The sequence below is a fragment of the Sander lucioperca genome, chromosome 16, assembly GCF_008315115.2.
Source record: "Sander lucioperca isolate FBNREF2018 chromosome 16, SLUC_FBN_1.2, whole genome shotgun sequence".
Taxonomy (NCBI): domain Eukaryota; kingdom Metazoa; phylum Chordata; class Actinopteri; order Perciformes; family Percidae; genus Sander; species Sander lucioperca.
The window spans coordinates 589,972-617,716 of NC_050188.1; the positions used below are offsets into that span (position 1 = coordinate 589,972).

Below are 27,745 nucleotides of genomic sequence, written 5' to 3' on the forward strand. Positions count from 1 at the left end.
ATATGACATGGTTGACTACGATAAAACAACATTTCTTCTTTGATTAACACGACAAACGTTAACTGCTCCAAGCAAACGCTATCACAGCTCCTGATTCGAATGAAAATGAAGTTGATTGGACGGATCAGCAAAATAAAAAAAAAAACGCTTACATGTCAGAATGAAGAATGAGGGTAAATAAGGTACTGTACAGTCAGTGTAAAACATGTGGGTAAAAAAAAAAAGTCATTATTGAAATGCTATCTCGAGCACACATCTCGAGTGTAGTTTGAACGTTTGTGTTGATATGACTGTGACAGATGAGTCAGCAGGTCACTTTCAGGACTGACCTCACCCCCAGAGGACCCCGTTTACTGTAAACGCTGATCCACTTTGCAGCAACAAACACCACAACTTTTTGATACCTGAGAACATTAGATCCAATCACTGTAACCCACATTTGTTTGTGTGTGTTCATGTTCAACAGTAAACACTGCTGGAAGACATACATGCTGAGCAACACGCAGAGTCGAAATATCACAGGTGCACTATGTGGCCACTATGATATTTTCACAGCAGACATTTCGCAGTAGCTAACAGAATGATGTACTAGTTGGAGGTGTTTGGATGTCAGTTGGGAAAAACGTTTACATTTCAACAAGGGTGTGGTTGAGGTCTAATTTATTAATTTTTCCCTCGTGGTACAGATCTAAAAACGGAGTGATGGAGGTGTGGGTTGAAGCCAACCGTCCTCTCCAGCTCCATATCTCTCTACAACTTTTTAGCATTCTATATTTTGATAAGCCAGGTCCAGTTTTGAGTGGTCTAATCTCATTGGAGGCTTTAATCAAATCTGTCTCGTAACTATACACCGCCCACATACCTACTCTGTTTCACGCAGATAAACTTCACATTAAAAGACGATAAAGATGCTCCAACTGCCATTTCACTGTGACTTAATATTGCATCAGGAAATGAAATGTGCTTCCAACTTTCAACTAGTTTGAGTCTGGCCCCTTCCTGTTTCAACATGACAACGCCCCGTGCACAAAAGCCAGCTCCATAAAGAAATTGTTTTCCCAGTTTGGTGTGGAAGAACTTGACTGGCCTGCACAGAACCCTGACCTCAACCCTATCCAACACCCTTTGGGATGAACTGGAACGCCGACCGTGTGTGAAATTGAAAATCCAAAAATCTAGCAGAGAGTCTTCCCAGAAGGGCGGAGGCTGTTATAGCGGCAGATCAATGATCATGGTTTTGGAAATCACATGGTCATTCATCATCACGTATGGCAGCAATGTCCCTGTGTCCACATACATTATTTTTGGTCATGTAGTATGTGATGTAGACTCTGCAGACATTTTGAGGAATTTGATCAACTCAACTAAAAAGGATTTAAGTATTTAACAAAAAGAAAGACGTGACAGGCCACTTCTCTCCAGGTTATTCTGTCCTTCACTCTGTTCTATAAGGGAACCCTCAGAGTCAAACTATTCAGCATTAAGGAAAGCATATATTCATGTTCCTCCTCCTACTCCCACTCTGACCTGCATGCTCTTTGAAGGGGAACTCCTTTGAAGTGCGTCAGCATCTGTGCAGTGAAGACCCTCCCAATTAGCTTTGACAGCTAACGAGCTCCATAGGGCTACTAGGGCAGGGCGTCCCAGGCTTTGATACGGCACAGGTGAAAGTACCGGCAGCTGGGGTCGGAGCCAGCTGACCTCCTGTGGGCTGCATACTAACGGGTGGAGTCCCCAACAAACCAAAAAAAAAACCTCTGAGGCTCCAATCAAACACAGCTGCTGCTGTTCTGACAGAGCACTGATCAAGTCTGATTTTCCATTGACTCATCTTTTTTTTTTTTTCCATATACTGTTAGCAAAGAACTAAAAGAGGAAATGAAATGAAGACTGAGTTGTAACTGTTGCCGTTTGTCTGCAGGTGAGATAATAGAAGCAGCAGAGCGGGGGAGCTTGGCTGCGGCGGGGACAGTAACAGAGATTAAGACAGACTGCTGTTAGCCTGGTAGACATGCTCGCTCTCACAGTTTGTGTTTACAACCCTACACGCAGGTTTTTTTCACTGGGAGAAAAGACATTCATTTTAGGGTCACGCCACACGTCAGAGTATGAGGCATGGCCTGTTGTAATTACACCCTAAGAATTTAGATTTTGAACAGATGATTACAATTTGAATATATTTTTCTCACAGGGTGCGGTAGTTCGAATTTCTAATAAAAACGTGACGGCCCTTTGTATGATCCACATCAGAACCATGTCAAAAAGAAAGAAAATTCCTGCACACACTTGTCACCTCTGCATTTGGTTTATTTGGTCCGTCAACGTTTCGGTCACAAGGACCTTTCTCAAGACACGTAGTAGTAAAGTGGCATAGTGCAAATTTTTTTATAAAAGTTAAAGCGATTGTGGAGCCCATTGATGTATTTTGCATGTTTATTGAAATCTACAGAGAAACAGGAGAAAAAGGTGGCGTCTGTGTTTACATTGTGCAGAATTAAAATCTAGACTAGCATTGAAGTCCACTGATGTATTTTGCATGTTTGTTGAAAAATGCAGAGAAATAAGAGAATAAAATGTTTGGGAAGTTTAGGGCAGTTATGTATTTTATAGCTGAGTTATGTCTTGTGTATGTACCACTGACTTTTAAATAATGATTTATTTTTGTCAGAGGGGATTTTGGTATTCCTCCCTGTGAGTGATCATGGACACACCTCCAACACAGCTGTGGATCATCATGTAATCACGATTTGTATTTAAGCACTATGCATTATGTCACTTTACTGCTACGTGTCTTGAGAAAGGTCTATGTAACCGAAAAGTTTTCCAACCAAATAAACCAGAATGTTCTTTCTTTTTGAAATTAATCTTCGGGGGAATTAATTCCCTGCAACACAAAGGAGACAAAGCGTTTGCGTGTTGCTTTCTACTGAGCCCACACCAGAACCATGACAACTGCTGCAGTTACATGTCTAACCTAGTTGGTAGTGATGATGACTGTGAGCAGAGTGTAGACTCCTATGACTCAGGTTTCAGGACATACAGTAGGCTGTGTAATTAATAGCCGATTATTAAAGGGAGGGGCTGGCCCTGAGAGTGATGGCAGCTTGTGGAGCATGAAACAAAGCAAAAGGAGGAAGGAAAAGAAGCTGATTGCTGCCCTCCCTGCTCGACATTTCCCTCTTGATAAGCCGCAGAAACACATTGACGGCTGTAGCAGTCGACTGCTGGTTAAGAAAAGGAAGCTGCTGACGGCTCCCAGTACAGTAAATCTGTTTAGGGGGATGTGTTAGGCTAAAACAGGGATAAGGTGCTTCCTATAGCTGTTTATGAATCACTACAGTTTGACCTGCCCTGTTGTTAAGGCCAAGTACTGCATGTTCACATCATGTGAAGCAGCTCAATGAGTCAGACAGGAGCTAACTTACATAGTCATTCACCCATCAGTTCAGGTGCTGTACGTCCTTGTTAAGATTCAAGCTGCTTCTATTCACTGGATTTAAAATTTCACCATTTCGAACACGTTGCCCCAAAACAGTCATTTTTAAATAGCAGTTTAAATAGTTGATTTTCAGAGCTCACAAGGACAGAGCCTCTCAACCAGCATGTAACAATAAAACAACCATTAACATATGCGTTTTAAAACATCCAACGCTATGTTAACTAAAAATAATACCAACTGAAGTTCCACTTACTAGCTCTTTTTCTGCAACTTTCATTAAATGTTTGAAAATCTCCCCTCACAAACAGAAACATGAACATGATGTCACACTGACTAAAGAAAAGTTAAAGCTTTAGTGCGTAACTTTTTGATATTAATGAATGTCACAGAGTTGATACAAAGCTAATTAAGACTATCAGCTCCACACAACTCCGTCTGTATTTCTCAGTATGGCTGTGTTCAGAAGATTGTGGCGTCCGGCGACATTCACTCGAGTGAAGATAATTAACTCTTCTGAAGAGTCCATCATGTTGTTTAATCCTCCGTGTACTCCTTGGCTACTAGATCTATGGCAATCACAGAAGGTTTGTATCATGTGGACGCGCCAACAGTTTTGTTGTCATTACTTAGAATTCCTAACTACGCACTGTAGATTTAAGAGAAAGTAAATGGACGTTCAGTCTGATTATCGTGATATACCCCAAATCAGACTGAACCAGACTCCATCTTAACAATGACCCATTTAAGATATATATATATATATATATATATATATATATATAGACGATGTTCCACTTCTGGGATTGTTCAGGTGCCGCCGTCAATGCAAGATTACATTTAAGAAGATGCTAAAAGAAATATTCCATTTACATGGGTTCAGAGGTTACCTGTAGAAGTGCAGCTGTTGAGTGAAGCTGAATCCGTTCTAAAGTGACAAGTCTGATAAGCAAATTAAATTTCTCCTGGTGACACCTGGTACCTGTTGTACTGTATTGTCTGTATGTGGCTTTTACAGCCTGAGGTCACCTGACCTGTGAAAACACTGATATCTGACATTTAAGCTACAGCTACACTACTACGATTTCAGTGTAAGCACTATTTTGACACAAAAACAATCTCTGTCCACACAAGTGTTTTAGCTCAGTAGCAGAACTAATCTCTGTCCATATTAACGAGTCTGACAACATACAGTATATCACATGACCATTCACATTAGGCCTGCACAATATTGGAAAAAAACTGACATTGCGATATTTTTTCCTGTGATGTATATTGTGAAAAAAAGACTAATTTGTACAAGATTACATAAATAGCTCTATTTGGAAATAATAAATCATTCTCGACTACTGGGGTTATTTTACATCTACATAGAAAATAAAAAAGGAACTTTTCTAATGTGAACGATTCTTTGTTGAACTTTAATGCTTTTCAAACACCAAAGCAAGTAAGCGCTGTGACTGCTCTTCTCAAGTGATTTTGGAGAGCGAAATTAGGTAGAAATACACTGATTGAAATCAGTCAACTACCTAACAGCTTTGGTCTTATTTTATCTTGATATCCTCTTTCCTGCTCACTGATTAAGTTCATATTTCTTTTAGTGTCTCCTGTGTTAATTAAGTCTGTCTGCCTTTTGTATAGCTTAGTGTTAAAACAAAGCATTGACTTGAGTCACTGTTGGTGAGACCTTTTGTTTTTGGGCCGGAGCCAGACTCCAGCAGAGTTTACACCTTAATTCAAATTAAGGACCGCCCAAACCAGCTCCAGTGTGTTCACACCTCATTTAAACAAAGGACTGCTTTTCAATAGTTTGAGCAGACAGTATTGGGTCTATGTAAATCTACTCAGATAGTTTGGTGAATGAATGCCTTTTGATATTCTATTGCTTTCTGTTCTTTGTATAAAGCCCCGACCAGAAAACTCATTCTGGTCAGAGAGAATCCTACAGCTACTTGTGAGTTTCTTGTGAGCTTCTTTCCCCACTGCGCAGTGAATAAAACTCATCTGAACCAGTCACTGAATCTGACCTGAGAGAACATGTCTTCCACGTGGTCGACCATGCCACCTTGGTTGTTTGATAAATTGACCAACATTGATTGTGATTGGTGGTTTGCTGTGCATGCAGATTCTGCATGTCATGTACTATCAACAAACTGTTTATCCAAGAACACTTAAAATCAGTGTAAAAAAAAATATATACGTTATATCAGACACAGACTTTTGTTGTAGATTAGGGTTACGTTTCCAGCGTCGCGGCTCCAAACCATTACATTAGTTGGGACAGACACCTTGTTTCTTTAGGCTAACTTTATTAGCTTTAGCCTGGCTGGTAGCAGCTTTCTGCGGTGAAAAATGTCTGGGAGACGTCATGATAACGTTGCATTAATCAGGTGATTTATTTTGTCTTTGCAGCGAACATAAAACACTGACTAGTGTAGCTTCACTACCAATGGAAAAGCATGTGCATCACTGTGTTAGCTTACTGTACTTTTCTATACACGGGGAGCCTCACTTCCCATAATAAACCCCGTCGGACTAACGATACGTCACATACCCACGTTGCCTTGCCTGACAAGCCGGACCCACATCAAGATGGTGGGTCTGGGAAAACACCATTGGCAGGACTCAATCTGAGGGGCAGGATAAACGGTTGTCTTTCAAATCCCCTCTGCACGCAATAGGATAGTGCTACAACCAGGCAGAGCAACGAAGAAGGTGACGTAGTCAGAGCGGAGCTAGTTGATAGATTAAACTTTTGCCGTATCTGGTCGGCAAAACTCTGAACACATCTTCCTTTTATAAGAATGACTTCAGTGCCATTCTTTGTTCTTTTCTCAAAGAAAAACTTAACTCCCAAGTCTTCCAGAGTCGCGGCTTTGAAAGACCGCTGTTCGCCAGCAGCAACAGCAGCCATCTTCTTTGTTTTCAAGTAGCAGGGAATTCACGCGGAACCGTTGCAACTCTGCCGTCATTATGTTAACCGACTCTATACACGATGTGATTGGCCTGATTAGAGTTTGGTTTTTCCAGCTCGCAAGCCAATGGAGAGTTGCTAGACTGACCCTGGCTGCAAATTACATTTGCTGCCACTAGGGTGCGTTTAGATTTCTAGGCTACACATTGCCCATATGGCCGCCTGCCTTAAAAGGGGAAAGGCTCGGCCGGTAACAATCATGTAAAAGGAGAACGGTGAAAGTTTACTTTTCTATCAAGCAGCAAAAAAGTTTTAGCGTCAACATCACAACGTCCTGCGATGTGACTATCACGCATGCGCACATCGCGATGTAGACGATGAAACAAAATATCGTGTAGCCCTAATTCACATACACTGGGCATGTGCGTGCCGGTGTTGTAACTGGAAGCAGATTGCCTGACGTTACTCTGCGGTTCAAAATGTAGATGTACAAGTTGAAAAAACTGAAAATACTTCAGAAAAAGAACAATGGTGAAAAGTAAGACCAGGGATTTATTAGCTTGGAGCGACGACGAGGTGGAACTGTTACTGAAAGGTATGTAAGCCGACCTAACCAATAAGACTGACGGACGTGCGTCCTCGTTTCCAAAGGTCTCCGTTTGTGCCCGTCCAGACTACAACGCAACCCTGGAGTTTTCAAAACAAAACTGGGGCAGCAGTGTTCCAAAAAGTCTTAGCTCTAGGGGCTCAGTATGCTGTAGTAGTGCGGACAAGAGGCGTTAACGTAGCGAAAGTTATTCGTTATAAAGCCAAAACGTAGTAGTGTAGATAGAGCCTTACAGACGAAATGTGAAGTTGACATACTTTGTCCTGCACTCCTCATGACCCAGACTTCTCTGATACCTGTAACATGCTGAGGATGTGTTGTCTCTGTGTCGTCTTGTCAGAATCTTTGCAGCCCTGTGCTGTCATATTTTTAGCTTCTTCTTCTACATTCGCCTCATGAGGAAAAAGCTGCCGCGTCCTACTCGGTGTGCTCTGCTTATCAACGAGCTGCAGACAGCCGCTGTTATCTAACGTGTTAGAGAGACACTCTCCATGTCGCACACACACTCGGGTTAATCTACTTCGTAAACGAGAAACTGTTCTGGGTAATTAATAGTGACATAAAGTAATTTTCATATGAACAACAGCCCGTGTTCTTGGCGGTTCTCGTGTACTGTCTCAATTCAAAGTCCACATTGAGAGAAGAACGCTCCGAATGGAAACAGACACGATGATCTCTCCTCTTCTCTTAACTTTATTAGCACAAATTGTTCCATCAGCAGCCCGCTGCTACTAAACAAACAGCTGTTTCAGACCACATGATGTCCTCACGGCTGTCTGTCACTTGTTTTTTTGTGACGTGTCTGTGAGTGTGTTTTTGCCTGCTGCTCACCAGTTTTCAGTGTTCCGAGACTGAACGGTGTCATCATTTTTGTCATGCTGCACTCAACACCACCAACCTTTTAAAAGCAGCTACCCATGTACAGGGTTTCCCGCATCGTATTGAAGCAGAAGGACGCCGCCTCACCGGAAATAAAAACTAAATTCTCCGGTAACTTTAAAAAGAAATTGTTCTTTTTTTTCCGGGGAAAACCAGCGGAGGCGCTACATCACACAGTAAAGGCTACGTTTTTAATGAGCGAGTGGAAATGTGTAAAGAAAAACTGACAAGTTTCCTGCAGGAAACATGAAAGCGAGTCATATTATTATTTTTTTATGGTCAAGTTAAGGTTACTTTATCGTCTCCTACGGGAGACAATTGTTGTGGAGATAGGAAAATTGCTGCATCATATGGATTTAGATGCCACATCAGGCGTCTATGTAAATATATAAAGAAACACGTTTTCTCTTCCCAAGGAAAGCAGCAGTATATCAGAGGAGGATTTTTAACCTATTTTCTGCTGAATGGGTTTGACTTTAGTAAAACTTTAGTTTTACTTACTTTAGTAACTTATGTTTGTCTTACTTTAGTAAGACAAACATAAGTAAGACAAACTTGGTCTATGTCCAGTCTGACTGTGTTAGAGCGAAGGGTCATGTTTGAGAACAGGCTACCGTTTAAATCTCAGAAATCTCCTGCTGCCTTATCAACGACGATGATTGATCAAGGCCTTCAGTTTCATTGTGAGCTCACTGGTTCGACAGAGACATCAAATCAGTGAATCAATCCATAAATACAATGTAATCATGCAATGTCATAATGCTATCCTCCTGTAACTCCCTCGCGGAGCCAACTGTAGAACTATTTTCGTCCGGTAGACGTCTGGTGTTACTTGGAGGTCGGAGACACTTGCAGCTTCCACACTGCTAACAACTGATCTCATTTCTGACGGGAATCTGAGAAAAGTCCAATTTAGTGAAACCAGCCCTGCAGTCTTCCTAAAAGCCTTCACCTTCATCACAGGCATCTCTGCTCAAACTGTCTTCTCTAGCAGTCAGACAGTACGAGGTTGTTTTCTGTTGGACTGGTCTAAATCCAGTAAAAAAAAGTAGAATGATATAAAAAAAAAAAAAAAAAAAAAAAAAAACTAGAATGATTGATTCTCCTATTGCTTAGCTATTAGCAGTTCATCTTTGCAATGCACTCCTGACCGTACAGACAACTATCACTGGATTACTTTGATATGGAAGAAAACTTAAAAACGTGATTATTCTGATTACTCTCATTATTCGTGTGAGCCTGTGGTGATATGCTTCTATTGTCTGTGGTTCTGCTTATTTTTCCCCCGTCCGACTTTTTAAATGACGTACATTTGTAAAATGCAGTAAGTGCAGAAACCCAAGGGCTAACCTCGTACCAAAGACCCACATGTTTTTAAAAGGTTGCTGTTTAAGTTTCTGCAGTAGAAAAAGACTAAAGTATATGTTGTTTAATTATGGAGTCAGACCAACACGCTCTGTTGTGCACAACATTTTTAGGATGTTTTCTTTCTTATTGTGCAGTGGAATGCCCCGACAACCATCAGCCTCTTCCAGCCCTCAGCAGTCAGACAGCACATTACTCAGCCTCAGATGACTGTTGGTGGAGCATCTTGTGACTGAGAGAGGCAGAGTGGAGAAAAAAGACTCAACAGTCTGCTGTTTGTTGGGCTGAAAACCGGTTGGACAACGCGACACCAAACATTCCTGGGTTTTATGACAAATAACTGTCCGGGCTGTCAGAGAACAGAATACACAAGCTGCCATTCATGTCCATGGATGGGAGGAGGCGTATCTAACCGTCCAATCAGAGAGCAGCGGAGTGTGTCAGGGTCGTATTCAGAGGAAGAATGTGATGTGAGGAGGTGATAAAGGAAACATGTTGCCGTCTCAGTGGGCAGAATGAGGATCTACAGCCAGTACAACATAAAGTAGGGCTGCTAGATTATGGCAATAATCACAATCACCATTATTTATTGCAACATGAATTCTCATTGACTTTGGAAGCATCGTGCATTTATTGAACTTGAAAAACTTTTTTATTTTTTTTTAAACGTCTTTTTAACAGTGGATTTTCTTTAAAGTCCCAGTGTGTAACGTGTTTAGTTGTTCATTATCAAAGTGTGAGCGTCTGAGGATGCACTGGTACCCATTTAAAGTTCTGGCAATGGTTAAAAAAATATATAAAAAATGTTATTTACAGGTAAAATGAATTAAGCTGCAGTGGATCATGGGTAAATAACTCAAACAAATACAGACAAAAGAAATGTGTGGTGTTCATTTGCAGCAGGAAGCTTTGTTAAGCTTAAGCTTTTGTAAGCTATAGTTTATCCAACAGTAGATTTAGGTATTTTCTGCACTTTATGTCGGAAGGTCATTTTCAAATCTTTGTATGGACAAAACACATTTTATTGCATGATTAGCTCAGGAAATGAGGACTGACGCTGCATCTTATTAACAACTTTTATAAACTGGAATTAAAAACAATACTGGAGGGCGCCTGGGTAGCTCACCTGGTAGAGCGGGGGCCCATATGAGGCTCAGTTCTCGCAGCGGCTCAGGGTTTGAGTCCGACCTGCGCCCATTTGCTGCATGTCTTCCCCCCCTCCTTCCTGTACACAGCTGTCCTGTCTATTAAAGGCTAAAATGCCTTTATTAAAAAATTATTAAAAATGCCTTTAATGCCAAAAAATATCTTTAAAAAAAATTAAATAAAACAATACTGGAGGAACTATGTTGTTGTTTAGCGGGTCAGATTTGGTCTGGGAAAAAGAGTTATGCATGCAATAATACTTAGAGAAGCCTTTTCTGCATGGACACGCAGAGGGCGGGGAGTGCAGCATCAGCTCTGATCACAGATTATCACAGCAGGTCAGTGCAGTTTGTCATGTCCGTGTCTTTACACAACACCAGTGATACGACAGCAAAACTGTGTGCGTTACATGTACTAGACCAGAGGTGCCCAAATTCTTTCACATAAAAAGGGCCAAAATGTATCTGGATGGAAGGCCACGGGCTGAATTCCGTAATTCTTGTCATTCTTTGTTGATAAAACTTACATATTTAAATTCAATAGGGAAGTTTACCAGCACTGTGCTTTACATTGCCATGAAACTCAGATTAATTACTTTTCAGCTTCACAAAATTTATGTTTTGTAGTCATTACGGTTAGGATTTTACAGCACTTTCGAAAGAAGAGGAGAATAGGCATTAGCATGTCAAATGCCATGGTGTGCCAAAACAAAAAGGTAGCATGGGCCAAACTTGGCCCGCGGGCCCCAAATTGGGCGGCAAAAATATGATGTTATTGTCAGGTTGAAATTTTGTAGTGTCACACTCTCATAAACCTTCTAAACAATATACTGTAGATATGATTTGCACAAGCCACAAAAACATATTGGTGTAAAAATGTCTCTCTTAGTTAAGAAGTGATGACTTCTTAACTACTTGACTTGCACCTAACCTGCCACTTCAACTTCTTTCAGTGCTTCAACTTTAGCTTTTACTTTTGCTTCAGAAATACATTTCCAAAGTCAAAGATACTTTTATCCAAAGCGACAAACATTTGTTTTACTACCAACGCGCTCATTTTCATGTCTTCAAAAGCAGAACACAAACAGTACGACACATTCAAACACATTTGAAGCTGTGCTGTATGGACAACCACACACAGTTCTCACGTGCCTCTCATCCACCCTCTCCTGCTCGGTTATTCTTTTTCCTGCTGAACTTTGAAATGAAAAGCCACTTCAGTTTCATTGAGCACATGATCTCACAGAGCTGAGTCTAAAGGATACTGACTGACTGTACTGAGGGAGTCAAACTGTGAAAAACGCAATCACGGGTCAGACAGAACTAAATCTGATGTCACCGAGTTAGAACATTTAGTGTTCTGAAAACTCAAGTGGAACAGCTGAGAAAAAACTCAAAGTTTTGTTTTTTTTCTTAACAGCATAGAAAACATCCTTTTTGATGTTTTGACAGATTTCATCTTGTCCCAGTTGGGAGCGTCTTGGCTGTGACAGCAGAGTGTGTGTTCACATCTGAGCTGTGTGTTTCTGTGCGCACAGGCTGCTGTGGTGAATGGTTGCGTGCTGATTGTGTGCAGTCACCACGGCCAAACAGAGAACCACGCCCATCTCTTCAACAAAAACACTGCATTCCATAGAGCCCACTCCCCACACACACACACACACACACACACCTGGTGGATAGAGGTAGTGTGTGCGTTGCAGAGCTCCCAGTCAGCGGGACATCACACGTCAGGATGGCAGAAAACAAACCACAGCGGAGATTCTCTGCAGCGTCTGCAGTCTGAACAGGAAACCCAAAAACACCAAACGACTTTTCACGTGATTCCAAGTCCTGTTGCAGACTTATTTCCAATATCGGAATGAAATCATGAGAGTGAAACCAGTCAACAATAAAAAAAAAAAAAACACTGGCTCTAGCAGTTTGCTGCACACACACACACGTTTCACTATCTTTGTGGGGACCCATCATTGACATAATGCATTCCCTAGCCCCTAACCTTAACCATCACAACTAAATGCCTAAACTTAACCCTTACCCTAACCCTAACCATAACCTAATTCTAACCCTAATCCTAAAACCAAGTCTTAACCCTCAAACAGCCCTTTGAAGTTGTGTCCAGCATTTTGGCCCCACAAGTATACTGGACTCCCGGTTTTTGGTCCCCACGAATATAGTTAAACAAGAACACACACACACACACTTTTTAATACAGGGAAGTGAAATCCTGCCTGTTGCCAACACAACACGAGGAAACCATTGAGCCTCCACTTCCTGATGGGTCTCCATCCGCCCTCCATCTGTTCGCTCCCTCTTCTGACCGACGCCTTTCTCTCAATATCTCTAAAAGGATACTTGCGCACATAATGATTTGTTTCTCTATCAGAATATATCCATTTGGTTCAATAACTTTTAAAAAGTCTAGAAGAGACGCACAATTAAAATCACTGAATCCCCCATTCAAGGTAGCTAAATCGGAAGTAGCCGGCAGAGGTCTCTAGTGCGCAGGTTCTGTGGGCCGCACAATGCGGAAGCTGCGCCGATCATCTGGGTAATTGTAGATGCGGTAGTCAAACTATTTTAGCTTCATGTGCCACTGAGCAACTCTCACACGAATGAACGGGGCTCCGCCTCGAACGCTGTACCCAGGTTTCATTATACATCCATGGCTCTCTCACACACACACACACACACACCAGACACCAGCGCTCTTGTATTAGATGCCACGCCTTTTTTTGCACCGGGAATGCAATCATGCTATGTGAACTCACACACTGGGGCGGCATTATGCCACCTTTGCTTGGTTCTGTGTAAATAAACAAAGCCAGCATAACGGCACACCTTCATTGCGGCGCTATTGCAGAATCTCTGTGTGAAAGGGGCTATAGAAAGACTTCAGAGACTGAGTGGAACCTGGTCCTGCTGTTGGACTCAAGCGCAGCTTACTGACGTGTTCAAAAGCAATTTATGTTTTACAACATTTCCTGATTCACATAAAATAAAACAAAGACGTCATCAATTTTCAGTGTTTTCCAGGATGTAGGGTTGGGCGATATGGTGATATACCCAACAAGATTTTGCTATACATTTTACATTTGGTATCTCTCCCTTTAAAAAGGTGCTGTAGGTAGGATTGCGAAGATCCAGGACTTAGCCAAAAAATCTGAACATCGACAACTTCTCAGTCCCTCCCCCCTTTCCGCTAAAGCCCAAAACGGTCTCCTAAGCTCCTCCCCCCACAAGGGAGAATGAATGCGTGTGCATGAGCAGTGATTGACATGCAGTTAGACACTCCCCCTAGCCCTGATTGGTGCATCTGAACAGGAAGCGGTGGGTTTTTGCAAATTGCACCCCCAGTCGGAGCTGGTTAATGTGGCTCGGGAAAGGGAAGTTTGGGGTCCCCTGCTGGAGCTGCTACCCCCGCGACCCGAGACCGGATAAGCGACCATCCATCCAACGAAGATGGATGGATGGTTGGATGGACTACAGGCTGTAGGTGGTGCAGGAGGAGCCGGATTTTTTTTTAAATTACCAGCTTCATATAGTTTTACTGAAACATAGGGTCAGTTTCAGCAAATATGACAGAAAGTTAGTTTTATAAGTCTTACCTACTGCACCTTTAATATCTTTGATTGTATTAGGAGTTTGTAGACGATCTTACAAATCAATGAACATGACTCATCTTTGGTAATATTGGATTTTTATATAATTTATGTATTATTTAAATTTGCTGGAACAACAAAAGCAGATGTTTCTATTCTTAAATTGACTTTCCAGAAAATGTAGCTACTCAAATCAAATTCGATATAGTGTTATAAAGGAGTTATCCCTATGTAGGCTAACCTTAATTTGTGATAAAAGCTGAAAAAAGACCCACAGCCTTCTCGTTTGTTTACAAGTCTTCTTCTTGTTCTATGCGGACACGATTCACTACTTTAGGACGACAGACAGTCTTCTCTTGGTAAAGCAAGTGTGAGCACACCTGTATATGTAGTTTGTTATGAGATACCACGCCATCATTACCTGATAAGATCATTGATAAACTAACTTTCATGACAATATGTTCAGTCTTCAATGCTCAGGAGTGATCACACAAACCAACATCATTAAAGTGCAACATTAAATGCAAACAAACAAACACAGAATTAGATGTAGTTCAAAATAGAACAGATTTAGGCTGCTGGGTTTCTGCAAAAGTCTGGACAGTGATGAAATAATGAACCATGTCTTAGTTCTGCAGGCCTATCAGTAAAAACCTCTCTGCGCTCCGATATACACACTCTCTCTCCTGCAGCACTGCTCTCTTTATTCTATCATCTTTATCAGTTGTTAACATGCTGCAGAGGGATGCCAAGTAAGCTGCCAGCTTTAAATACACACACATACACTCCAGTCGACTTCAGAATCTGCACCAACACCGGTCTGAATTACACAGCTGCTCAGTCCTGGAGCCGAGTCAGTTTACTGCAGTCTGTTTAATACATAATATATAAAGTTGAACATGAAGGAACCTTCAGACAGCGAGCAGGTGTTGTCCCTGCCTCCTTTGCTTCTAAATTAAACATGACAGCAGCAGACGTGCCAACAAGGTAGCCGCCCTCTTTCTTCTTGCCACTTTCGTAAATGTGCAACTATTCAACGCTGCCGAAATGAGTCGACAGTGTCTCTAAATAACCGGTACATTCCCCTTAACCAGCAGATCAATCAACAAAAACATCAGATTATAAAATTGCATTGAACCACCTGGACCTGGATATTAATTGTGCCATATTACCTTTTCCTCTAGTTTAACCTACAGCCCACGCTTTGTGGCGACATGATGAGATTACAGTAAGTGAATTTCAGCAGTCTGTCGCACACATATGGCACAAGTCGTTTGCAGAAGCCACAGTGGCAGAGATTCGTTGCCGCCCAATGAAAACACAGAACATTGACATTGTCAGGTGGCAAAGTGTTAAGCTGGATCTACGATCAGCGCGAGGGAGTTCCCGCCGTAGGTTCTGATTTATAGCTCAGTGTCGGATTTTAACAGGTGATATATACAAGCAGTATTTACAGTCTTTCGTTCACCTGGTGATATGAAAAAGGTCTGCCTTGTTTCATTATTGATATGACGCTAGTCTGTGCAGTTGCTGTGCTGTATGTCGTTTCATTGACTGTGATTAAAAGAACAGTGAGCAGAGGGTTTGCACTGCAGTGAAAATGTCTTTATTAGGTGTGTGTGTGTTAAGTACTGCATAACTTGCTGCTTCACGTTGTTTTCACTCTGATCAATCTCTGCCGCATCAGACGCTTGTAGGAGAAAAAACACAAGCAGCCAATCACAGTTCTTGTCGTCGCCACGTGGCATCTCCGTAGCTCAAACGTGTAGTTACGGCTACGTGCGCAGGCGGCCCCATAACACAGAGGAATAAATCCAGCTTCAGCAGCTTGCTGTCTGAAAGCAAATGTGCCAACATTGGATCTCAATTGGATATCCAGAAAATGTACCATATCATATTAAATATCAATATCATGATGTCAATTAACCATATAACTAATGTTCCATCAAATGATTACTTTTAGATCTCACATAAGTACATATTCTGAAAACATGAGCCAAGTGAAGGACTATTGGGGCTAATCAGCAAATCAATCTGTGGAGAATGAATCTGAATACCAGCTGATAAAACTCCTCACAGCAACTGTTAATGCACATCAACGCTGTTACAACCCACAGAGTGGCAAATACACTCACGTGTAACATTCTCACACACACAGCTCACCGCAACTCATCACATTCACAACAAGTTTCAACACCTCTCTGCCCCGACGGCTTCATCAACACACACACACACACACACACACACACACACACACACACACCTACCTACCTACCTACCTACCTTCAGAAGGTGAGAAAAGTTAAGTTAGAGCTGCAAAAAAATCTAAAAACAGACACAAATCCCAGAAACACTCCTTTAGGATTTCAGATCATGAACATATAATGATGACGAATGAATATAATAATAGCCACACACACACACATACACTGCATCATATTTTTGCTTTATGTTTTATATTCTTCTATGATCTGGAGATCCCTTATAGCCTTGTCGTTATGGTGAGTTTTATTTTCCCTCTTTTGTTTTATTTTCCTTACTTCTTGCGGTTTTCATTATTCATCTGTGTTATTAGTTCTTATGATCTCAGTATGTTCATTTTGTAGATGGGAGGATGCATGAAGTCACCAAGCAACCGCACCCTTATGACATTTGGAATCACACAGCTGCATCACATGATTTTTTTTTTTTTTTTTTTTTTCTTTTTTAAAGCTTTTTTTTTCCTGTTTGGGCCTCATGTTAACACATGACAACCTGAACAGTCTGTGTCCGATAGGCGTGATTTCCACTTCATTTGAATGTGGTGTACAAAACAGGACATGCTGCTTGTGTCGACCAACACGGATATAAAAAAATATATAAACTCAAGCGTGGCTGTAAAGGATGGTTAACCACTTGAAGGTGTTAGCTTCCCGTTTTACTTTAAGTTGTACTTAATGTGATAATGAAATCAAACATTTGAGTCAGGGAGCCTGAAGCATCAGTATTAGTGTTGCTATGGTTACCTGCACTTTAACATACATTGTACAGCACTAAAGAGATGTCTTAAATGTGCATGTGTTGCACATTCTACTGGTGCATGTGAGATGGCGTAAAACAAAGACAAAATTATGAGCATACATTTATAAATCAGTGCATCATTGAAATTGCAGTATCAAAACCAAATCTTACATTAAAGTGATAAAGTAATGACTATATTTTAGGAAAATATCCTGACCTGAAGCTACAGTAACATGAAATTGTATCTAACTCGAGCTGAATTTGTCGAAATAGACCTCTGCAGACAATTTTGAGAACTTGTCGGTTTAACTTCTGTCCCTATGGAGACCTGAGCGGACACCAACCAGCCAATCAGAAACCAGTACTTTCCATAGCCATGGTTTAATGTAAATTCTCAAATGAAAGCCGGTATTCAACCAATGGCCCAAGTCGTAACACACACAAACTAATTTTGGATGTGCATGTTTTGTATTATCGATCTTGTTTTCCGTCTGTAACTTGTTATTGCTGCCTATCTTGACCAGCAAACTCTTGAAAGAGGTTTTTATTCTCAATGAGACTTTTGAAAAATTGACCAATTAGGATTAGGCCTACAATTTACACGAGTGTACACTTTTAATTAATTTAATTCAATTTTAATTAATTAAGTGCTAATTTCTTTCATTCATTTATTCTTTCTTTAATGAATACATAAATAAAACATTACACAGGGGCATATTTCAGCAGTTCTCCATTGAAATTGGGGTGAACCCTTTTCTGCCAGCAGGGTTATAAAATAATGATAAAGGCCAACAGCTCTATTAAAACCACAAACACTGTGGCTCAGCTGAGCAGAGAGCTTCCATATCTTAAATATAGGACTGAGCATTTAATAATTGATGTGGACTTACATAAGAGACAAAGTGTGTGCTACTGGATCTGGTTCACGGGCAGGGATTCGGTTTGCAGAGGGGTTCCCACATTTTCACTACATATATAAATATATATATATATTATTATATATTATATATAATCATATTTTATTATTTATTTTTCGACACCAGCATAACGTCCAGTGTGTTTGCTCGGCCCATTCAGGTGTCAGGTGTCTCTGTAGGTGTAGGACTGTATGGTGTCCACACAGTGCCGGAGGTTATCATTTACACCTATCCAATAGTCCTTTGCGCCACAAAATGTTAGGAAAGGGGGACAAATGTCTATCACAGTTTCACCTCAACTTATACATGATGGAGGATTTGATCAAGATTGCCAACATGCAGTTTTGCAATGATGTCAATGCAGAGAACATACAAATGCCACACGGAAAGGCCCGGAACGACCTGGATTCGAACCCAGAACCTTCTTGCTGTGAGGCCACAGTGCACGTAACAGAGGTGAGAGTGACACCTCGGGTTTATGCAGAGCCTTCTTCAGTAAAGAATCCGACTGGCTGTAAAATAAATCAAATGCAGAAGAGGCCTGAACCTCCTACGGGACGTTAAGAGGACAGACACACTGTGTCAGCATCCGTCACCTCCTGTGGTCATCACAACCTCAGCCGCAGCTCCAGACACAAACAGGACACTTACAGTATCTGTGTGCAGGTAAACCTGACTGGATGTCCTCTGCCGGGAGGTTCATCGGAGTGAAAGTGGTAATTATTAACAGGCATTATTAATTAGGATAATTTCAGCAGCGTGTAATGAAATGTTGGACCACCAGTGGCTCCATCCATCCTATAATCTATAACTATCCCTCATCCTGTGCAGGGTGCCTGAGGCTGCACCCAATCCCAGCACATACTGGGGTACACCTGGACAGGTCGCCAGTCTATCACAAAGCTGATATTTGTACTAGAGCTGCAAAAATTAATCGATTAGTTGTCAACTCTTAAATTAATCGGCAACTATTTTGATAATTGATTAGTCGGTTTGAGCAATGTTTTAAGACAAAAGTAAAAATTCTTTGATTCCAGCTTGTTAAATGTGAATATCTTCTAGTTTCTTCTCTCCCCTGTGACAGTAAACACAGAAAATATCTTTGAGTTGTTGACAAAACAAGACATTTGAGGACGCCATCTTGGGCTTTTGAGAAACACTGATCCACATTTTTCATAGCCTAGAAATCTAGACACGCCCTAGCGGCAGCAAATTTAATTTGCAGCCAGGGGGGTCTAGGCACTCTCCGTTGGCTTGCGAGCTGGAAAAACCAAACTCTAGTCAGGCCAATCACATCGTGTATAGAGTCGGTGGGCGGGCTTATGGCTGCTGCTGCTGGGAACAGCGGTCTTCTGGAAGACTTGGAGTTAAGCTTTTCTTTGAGAAAAGAACAAAGAACGGCACTGAAGTCATTCTTAAAAAAGGAAGATGTGTTCTGAGTTTTGCCGACCAGATACAGCAAAAGTTTAATCTATCAACTAGCTCCGCTACCTTCTTCGTTGCTCTGCCTGGTTGTAGTGCTATCCTATTGCGTGCAGAGGGAATTTGAAAGACAACCGTTTATCCCGCCCCTCGGATTGAGCTCTGCCAATGGTGAGTTCTCAGACCCAACATCTTGATGTGGGTCTGGCTTGTCAGGCTACATTTTTCACCATTTTCTGACATTTTATTGACCAAACAACTAATCCAATAATCGAGAAAATAATCAACAGATTAATCGACTATGAAAATAATCATTAGTTGCAGCCCTAATTTGTACGTTCAATGCTCATACAAAATTCTGTATTCAAATAATGGCAGTCTTAAATAACAAGCACAAGCAAATAAAGACAAGTCGCTAAAGGTAAATAAACACTGAGGGTTTGGCATTACCTGTAGCTTTACTACAAAATGGTACTTAACACTTCCTGTGGATTTTTCACATTAAAAGTTAACCAATAAAGGGAAAGCTGAAAGACAGGAGTGCAAACCACACCCACCCAGCACAAACCAGCACGATGCCCGTCTGGTTGTGGTTTTGAAGTCCATTCAATATGTCATTCATTTGCATTCATATGCTGACTTCAGGGTTTTTCCACACTGTTAAGATGGAATTATGCTTCTACGGGATGCAGGTAAGCAAACATACAGGGTGCAGTTTGTGTCTACGAGTAAGCAGAGTCACATTTAGCAAATCATAATGTTCACAAACCGTTGAAGAAATTAGGAAACAAACCACTACATCCACGTAACAAACGTGAAAGAATTTGAATTTATCAATGTAAATGGACTGGATGACAAGATGGGCAACAATATTAAGTGCCTTGAGGAGGAATTTAGTTTCTTATTCTCTGCTAGAAGATTACTTGGTCGTCGGCTTACGTGTATTCCATTAGCATAATTTCAGCTTTATAGCCACAACTGCAAATAATTATTTCCAAAAGCAATAAATCTTGTTGATATTTTCTCAATTCACTGTATAATAGTTTGTCTATAAAATGTCAGAAAATAGTGCAAATGTCCATCAGTTTATCCAGAGCCCAAAGTGATTTGTCCAACCAACTGACCAAAACTAAAAAGAAGTTTACAGTGATATTTAAGAAAAGCAGCAAATCCTCGCATTGGAAAAGCAAATGTTTGGCATATTTTCTCATGTCCTTCTGTTAGATCAATTAATCAGCTAATCATTTCACCTCAAGTTACAGCGACTGTATGTTTGTCGCCTCGCCTGAAGTAAAGACCACCTCTGTTACTGTTAAAGAGCAGAGGAGCCATTTCTCACAGCAAATGCCATTATATGTAGTGTAGCTATTGTTAAGGCCGTTATCCATTTACCAATAACATTGCATGACAAGATGCATCAGGATCTGTGTGGCAGACCACCTCAGCTGAAACATTTCATTGGCGAAACCCTGTCGTCATCACATGTGCACATTCCTGTGAGGAAACCCACAGAATCTAACACATTTTTGACTTTATTTAAACCCACCTCTAAATTTAACCTGATGAAGGTCTGGGGACCAAAAACTTTTGAAGTGAGTTTTTGATTCACTGCAACTGTCAAAAAGACTGGAGGTGTGCACAACCTCTGTTGTAATTATTATAGTGTTGTAATGTGGATCTGTCAGGTCTCCGCCTCCATATTGATCCAGTAGCCTGCATCAGATCACTGCATCACTAATTATCTGCTTTCAAATTTAACTCGTTTTGGTAGCTAATGACAGACCAGGTGACTCACACCTGGTTAAATAGAATGCATGCATCAGTGAAAACAAACACATTTGATCAAAACGATAGGAATTTTGTCCTTTGGCTTCCAGTAAACAACAGGAGTCTCTGCGCCATGGCTCCCTTCAAAAATCCCCTAAAATTCAACCTATTTCACTAAAACAGACATCAAAGTTTTCCTTGCAAGTCATTTTCTTTGCAAAGAGCTTCTCGGTTTGGTGAATTAGCTGCAGAGGAAAACAGAAGGAGCAATGCCCTCTTTTGGAGGTCACAAGCTGAGGAGTCACCATAAGCCCAGACGCGGGATCCCCCCTCCTTTCTAACGCAATAAGGCAGGACACACCCAGATAGAGAGGGGAGGGGGGAGAACGAGATGGATGAAATGAGAGGAGAGGAGGGGAAAAAAAAGAACAGCGCTGCTACTGGTGCTCACCCGCCCATCTTTGCAGATGACGTAGACGGTTCTTCGCGAGCTGAACGCCCGTTAATGAAAATAAACCGAGCGGTAACGATTTTTTTTTCCTTCTTCACCTTCGTTCACTGACGCCTGTAATTGTGACAGCCTGGAAAGCAGAAGTAGGCTACTAACCTATTTGCGCTAAATGTGGGCAAACCACTTCTGCGTGCTCATCCTGAAAGGCACCGCATTCATGACGACAGTGAGGACACCAGAGTCCTACCAGAAATACACACATGTTAATATTGAAACAGGAGTAACAACCGCAGCAACCGGTGTTCGCTGAAAAAAAAGCCATTTTTTTTAAATGAAATGATCAGAGACCGTGTAGGCCTAATTTACGGATGACCAAGGGTTATTTTTGTTACCAAGGGAAGTAGCTATCACTCGGAAAACAAAACATTGTAGGCAGGGACTATGAGCAAACTGTTTCCAGACACTCGGGAGACATCCGCAGGCGGTCTGATTCCTGCCTCGCAACCACTGCAACAGTCGGTATGCCGTTCTGTCGCCCGGGGAGACCCGTCACAATTGCGCCATTCAGAATCTTTCCATTTGAATAACATGTCCTCGTTGAATAGTGGACATGAAGATTTTATAGATCTTGAAACCTCTTTTAAGAATCACTGGAAACGGCTCTTCAATTCGGCATGCCTCTAGTACATGTACAAACATCGTATTTTACTAAAATTATAACTTTACTGACTGATACACACTCACGGTCTCCTGGCTGGAAAATACACAGCTGTGGGCGATAAAGATTAGCGAGCACTGCGTAACATGTCTAAAAGTTGATGTTTTATCGAAATTATGTGCTATTCGATCTATTATAGATGTGGTCATTTCTAAACGATCGTACAATGCCACAATGTAACGTTAGGCTATGTCTTAACGGGTGTTTTGATTTGTCGAAAAGCGATGTAAGTTGGCGTTTAACGTCCACATTTGTGAATGGAGACAGCATTGCCTGCAGACTAGAGAGAGGCACGTTTCGGGGCTGTAACCTAGCTAACTGTAAGGACGTTTGACGAGAAGAAAACGATTAGACAACGTGCCTCGGGGTTTTGTGAGACACTATAAAGACGAATCTCGCGGAAAATACAATACAATAGAGGTTATAATGTCGCTTAACAGAATAGTTGTGCGTTCACACCTGTGGGAAATGTGTCTGTAGTTGCTAATAAGTGGGTGTCAAGGTAAAGAAACAGCGGTTGTGAACGTTACCCGGATGCTAAGCAGTGCGGACACGACAGACTCATTAAAAACACGTTTAAAAATCACTTTAACGGACACCGGCAGACAAACGACGATGTGTTTCTCGTCTTTCAGCCACAAGTGATTCTAAAGAAATCCGAATTGTGGCGATTAAAGTTTTAAAAACAACAACAACAAGAGAGAATAGACTGTTACCTCCACTCGGGGGATCCTCGTCCAAATCACGTCCTGGGGTTGTGTTGGTGAGACAGAGCAGCGTTTTCACTTTAGAGGGGTTTGTCCATTTCCCAGCAGGGCTCCAACTTGACAACTGCAGTGGTGAATAATGGTTGACAGACCGGGTCGGGGAAAAGCGCTTCAACGTCCTTTTTGTTCCGACGTTTAAACCGGTTTCTTTGACAGTAATTACATTGGTGGAAGCACCAGCTCTGCTCCTGCAGCGGCAGCCCAACAACAAGAAGGAAAACAATCCAGATTCATTCAGAAATCAATCCGGGTAAAAGGAAGAAATAACTCTCCTTCTCTCTCCTGGAATAGAAGCAGAGGAGGGTAAAGGCTCTGGCAACAAAGAGCAGATCCAGTAAATTAGGACTGGTTAATGTTTGTGTTGCAGAGCGGTGGGTGGGAGTGGAGGGTCCGATACATTCAAACAGGGACCAGAGAAAAGAGCCAAAGTCCGGGTCAGCGTCTTTTCCTGGCTAGCTGGGGGAACTGAGAGAGGGAAGTGAACTGGTGCTGGAGACCGCGAGAGAGGGAGGGACCAGTCCGGGATTACCCTGTTTTTAAGGTGGATCTATGAATTAATTAGGTAGGCAGGCAAGAACAGAGCCCTTGCTATCGAGAACATCAGCCCCAGGGTGAACATCCAGGCTGAAGCCCTGGAAACTTGAGAGGAAGAAGAAAAAAAAAAAAATCCACATCTGGATCTCTTCTGGAGAAATGTTTGTGGCTCACATATCCGCCCACTGCAGAGAATCAAATCAGAGATACTATCTCATTTAATGTTAGCTACATTACATTACACTATTAGTAGCCTAGGCTATGCTCTTTTTAAACTTATTTTTCTAGGATAGGCTACAAGAGAAAGGATTGCCACTGTTAGGAGACAATACTTTCAAGAATAAAGTCGAAATAGACTACATTTAGAAAAAGTCATAAAATGTCAAGATTAAAATTATATTATTTCAAGAATAAAGTCATCATATTTCAAGATGAAAATATTTTTTCTAGAAAAAAGTAAATATTTCCAGAAAAGGGTCAGATAATATATCTTTCTTTCGAGATTAAGTTGTAAAATGTCTAGAATAACATTATTTTGATAAATTGTGACATTTTAACAAGAAAAAGTGAGGGAGGATTGCTACTGTGATTTGAAATCAATGCAGATTTTAAGAATTAAGTCAAAATAAATTGAGGAAAAAGTTTTAAACAAAATAATTGATGAAAAAGACATGTTTCCAGGAAAAGGTTGTATAGCATTTAGAGGGGAAAAAAGTTTAGATATTTAGAGAAGAAGTAGCGTAATATTTCGAGATTAAGTCAAACTATTACAAGAAAAAAAAACTTGTTGTATTTTGAGATAATAACAACTTTGACTCAAATAACCACTCGTTACAACCGAGGTATGCAGCCAAGCATTTGTGAAGCCACAACACACACACAACCTTGAGGCGGATGGGCTACACCAGCAGAAGACCCCACCGGGTGCCACTCATCTCCACTAAAAAAAGGAAAATGAGGCTACAATTTGCACAAGCTCACCAAAATTGGACCTTTCAAGACTGGAAAAATGTTGCCTGGTCTGATGAGTCTCGATTTCTGTTGAGACATTCAGATGGTAGAGTCAGAATTTGGAGTAAACAGAATGAGAACATGGATCCGTCATGCCTTGTTACCACTGGGCAGGCTGGTGGTGGTGTAATGGTGTGGGGGTTGTTTTCTTGGCACACTTTAGGCCCCTTAGTACCAATTGGGCATCGTTTAAATGCCACAGCCTACCTGAGCATTATTTCTGACCATGTCCATCCCTTTATGACCACCATGTACCAATCCTCTGATGGCTACTTCCAGCAGGATAATGTACCATGTCACAAAGCTCAAATCATTTCAAATTGGTTTCTTGAACATGACAATGAGTTCACCGTACTAAAATGGCCCCCACAGTCACCAGATATCAACCCAATAGAACATCTTTGGGATGTGGTGGAACGGGAGCTTCGTGCCCTGGATGTGCATCCCACAAGTCTCCATCAACTGCAAGATGCTATCCTATCAATATGGGCCAACATTTCTAGAGAATGCTTCCAGCACCTTGTTGAATCAATGCCACGAAGAATTAAGGCAGTTCTGAAGGCGAAAGGGGGTCAAACACGCTATTAGTAGGGTGTTCGTAATAATCTTCAAGGTGAGTGTATATCACTACTATTGCCTTTCTGTTTTAAATGAGTGATAAAAAATTATCCTCAACCAGCTAGCTGCCGTGCTAACCAGCTGTCCTGCTAACAGGGTTAGGTTTGTTCAAAAAGGGGGACCAGAGGGTGTGTGCCAATCACACTTCTCAGCCTCCCTGGTAAAGTCTACTCCAAGGTGCTGGAAAGGAGGGTTCGGCTGATAGTCGAACCTCAGGTTGAAGAGGAACAACGCGGATTCCGTCCTGGTCGTGAAACAACCGACCAGCTCTTTACTCTCGCAATCCTTTTTGTAATGGACAGGATATCGAGGCGTAGTCGGGGTGGGGAGGGGTTGTAGTTTGGTGGGCTGGGGATCTCCTCGCTGCTCTTTGCAGATGACGTGGTCCTGATGGCATCATCGGCCTGTGACCTTCAGCACTCACTGGATCGGTTCGCAGCCGAGTGTGAAGCGGCTGGGATGAGGATCAGCACCTCTAAATCTGAGGTCATGGTTCTCAGTAGGAAACCGATGGATCCTACTCCAGGTAGGGAATGAGTCTTTACCCCAAGTGAAGGAGTTCAAATACCTTGGGGTCTTGTTCGTGAGTGAGGGGACAATGGAGCGGGGAGCTTGGTCGGAGAATCGGCGCAGCGGGTGCGGTATTACATTCAATTTATCACACCGTTGTGACGAAAAGAGAGCTGAGCCAGAAGGCAAAGCTCTCAATCTACCGGTCAGTTTTCGTTCCTACCCTCACCTATGGTCATGAAGGCTGGGTCATGACCGAAAGAACGAGATCCAGGGTACAAGCGGCCAAAATGGGTTTCCTCAGGAGGGTGGCTGGCGTCTCCCTTAGAGATAGGGTGAGAAGCTCAGTCATCCGTGAGGAGCTCAGAGTAGAGCCGCTGCTCCTTCTCGTCGAAAGGAGCCAGTTGAGGTGGTTCGGGCATCTGGTAAGGATGCCCCCTGGGCGCCTCCCTAGGGAGGTGTTCCAGGAACATCCAGCTGGGAAGAGGCCTCGGGGAAGACCCAGGAATAGGTGGAGGGATTATATCTCCAACCTGGCCTGGGAACGCCTCGGGATCCCCCAGTCGGAGCTGGTTAATGTGGCTTGGGAAAGGGAAGTTTGGGGTCCCCTGCTGGAGGTGCTTCCCCCGCGACCCGATACCGGATAAGTGGACAAAGATGGATGGATGGATGGAAGTTTAGTTTTTTTGTAGCTGCTGTTTTGGTGAAAATCTGCTCCTATGATATGATTAAAGCCCTGAATATGTAGTTATGAAAAGCAAAGAACAACTCATTATCAGTAAGACACGAAGATGTACCTTGATAAAACTGTGCTTATGTGTGGTGATTTTTTTTTCTTCTGGTCTAAACGCTGAACATGAACAAAGAATCTGAAAGGAAATTTCTCTCTGACTGCCAACTGGCCACTCAATCAGCTCTGCCTCCTACGCTATGCTAATGACAGAGAGGCAGAGAGGTGGTTAAAGCTGCCATTTAACAGCACAGTACACTGCTTCACTTTCAACACAAAGTGACTGCAAAAGAAGGAGAGCTACTGATTCCCAAAGTCTCCGTCAGTCACCACCAACCACAGCTGCTCATCCTTACTGAGTCCCAGATCTATACATCCAGTCATCTTTGTGATATAGGTACTGTTTCTGCAGTTGTTACATACAAAACATCAACATACTTTTGTTCAACTGTTCACCCCATTCTTCCAGAAGTTATGGTTATATAAGACTACATTTTTTAGTAATACCATTTTGAAAGGAATTATTCTATATTAATATAAGTTCTGCCAGAATGATGTTAAGAGCTGTTTTTTTTGTTTTTCGTTACAGATGGGTTTTTTTCCTAAAAGGGTTCAAAAGAAATTAAAGAGCTAAGTGAGATGGATGAAAGGGGTCATTGTGCTTTCCATAATAATAGTATTTAAACAAAAAAAAAAGAAACACTATGCTAATTTTCAGTATTATGAATGCAATGAGACATGATAGGCCTACTTAAACCTACAATAAGTGTTTTTGGCCACTTGGGGGGCAGCAACCTCCGGGACTGAAAAATCAACCCAACGTAGTTCCTCCAGTGGCCACCTGAGGCTGGCTCTAACAGAGAGTCAATCCCCACAAACTGATACATGTTAAAATGTCCAACTTTACCCCACAATCAAACTAATTTCCCCCATCGCAACCAACTTCACTGGTAAAACTATGCGTTTACATATATATACTGTAATAGTATAACAGTCACAGGGGACATTTTTTGTTTTAGTTTTAATACTTTAAGTACATTTCCTAATTATACTTAGGCCTACATACATTCTCAATGCAGGACTTTGACTTTTAAAAGAGTATTTTTACCTGAATATTTCCTCCACTGCTTATTAGGTATAATTAACATTTAGACCCCTCCGCCCCCCTGCTTTGAATCGGATCAGCCGTGTCAGGACTCAGCTGCCTGATTCGCTGCAGTCCTTCACCTCCCATCCTGAACACGCTGTTGTCACAACACACCTGTGTATCTATTGTCAATAAATCCTGCAGAGTCTGTCTGAGGCACGGGGCGGGAGAAGAGCCGGACATTTAATCTGAAGGGCTGCTGTAG

General features: G+C 41.8%; 1 protein-coding gene and 1 long non-coding RNA gene across 7 annotated transcripts in view; one reads left to right on the top strand and one right to left on the bottom strand.

The window, feature by feature from the left end:
• The window catches only part of LOC116047816 (plasma membrane calcium-transporting ATPase 1-like), a 102,150-nt gene extending 78,661 nt beyond the window's left edge, over positions 1-23,489 (bottom strand). For 3 of the 6 annotated variants that reach the window (XM_035992803.1, XM_035992802.1, XM_035992800.1), the window contains exon 1: positions 22,940-23,489. The gene's annotated coding sequence lies outside the window, so the exon portion shown is untranslated. Of the gene's footprint in view, positions 1-7,253; positions 7,435-22,939 lie in introns of those variants that run through there. The other 3 variants (XM_035992801.1, XM_031296814.2, XM_035992798.1) reach the window with 2 other exon arrangements.
• LOC116047818 lies at positions 7,437-9,847 on the top strand. Its single transcript, XR_004104483.2, has 2 exons — positions 7,437-7,947; positions 9,339-9,847. It is a non-coding gene; the product is annotated as an uncharacterized LOC116047818 (long non-coding RNA).
• Positions 23,490-27,745: the final 4,256 nt, after the last annotated feature.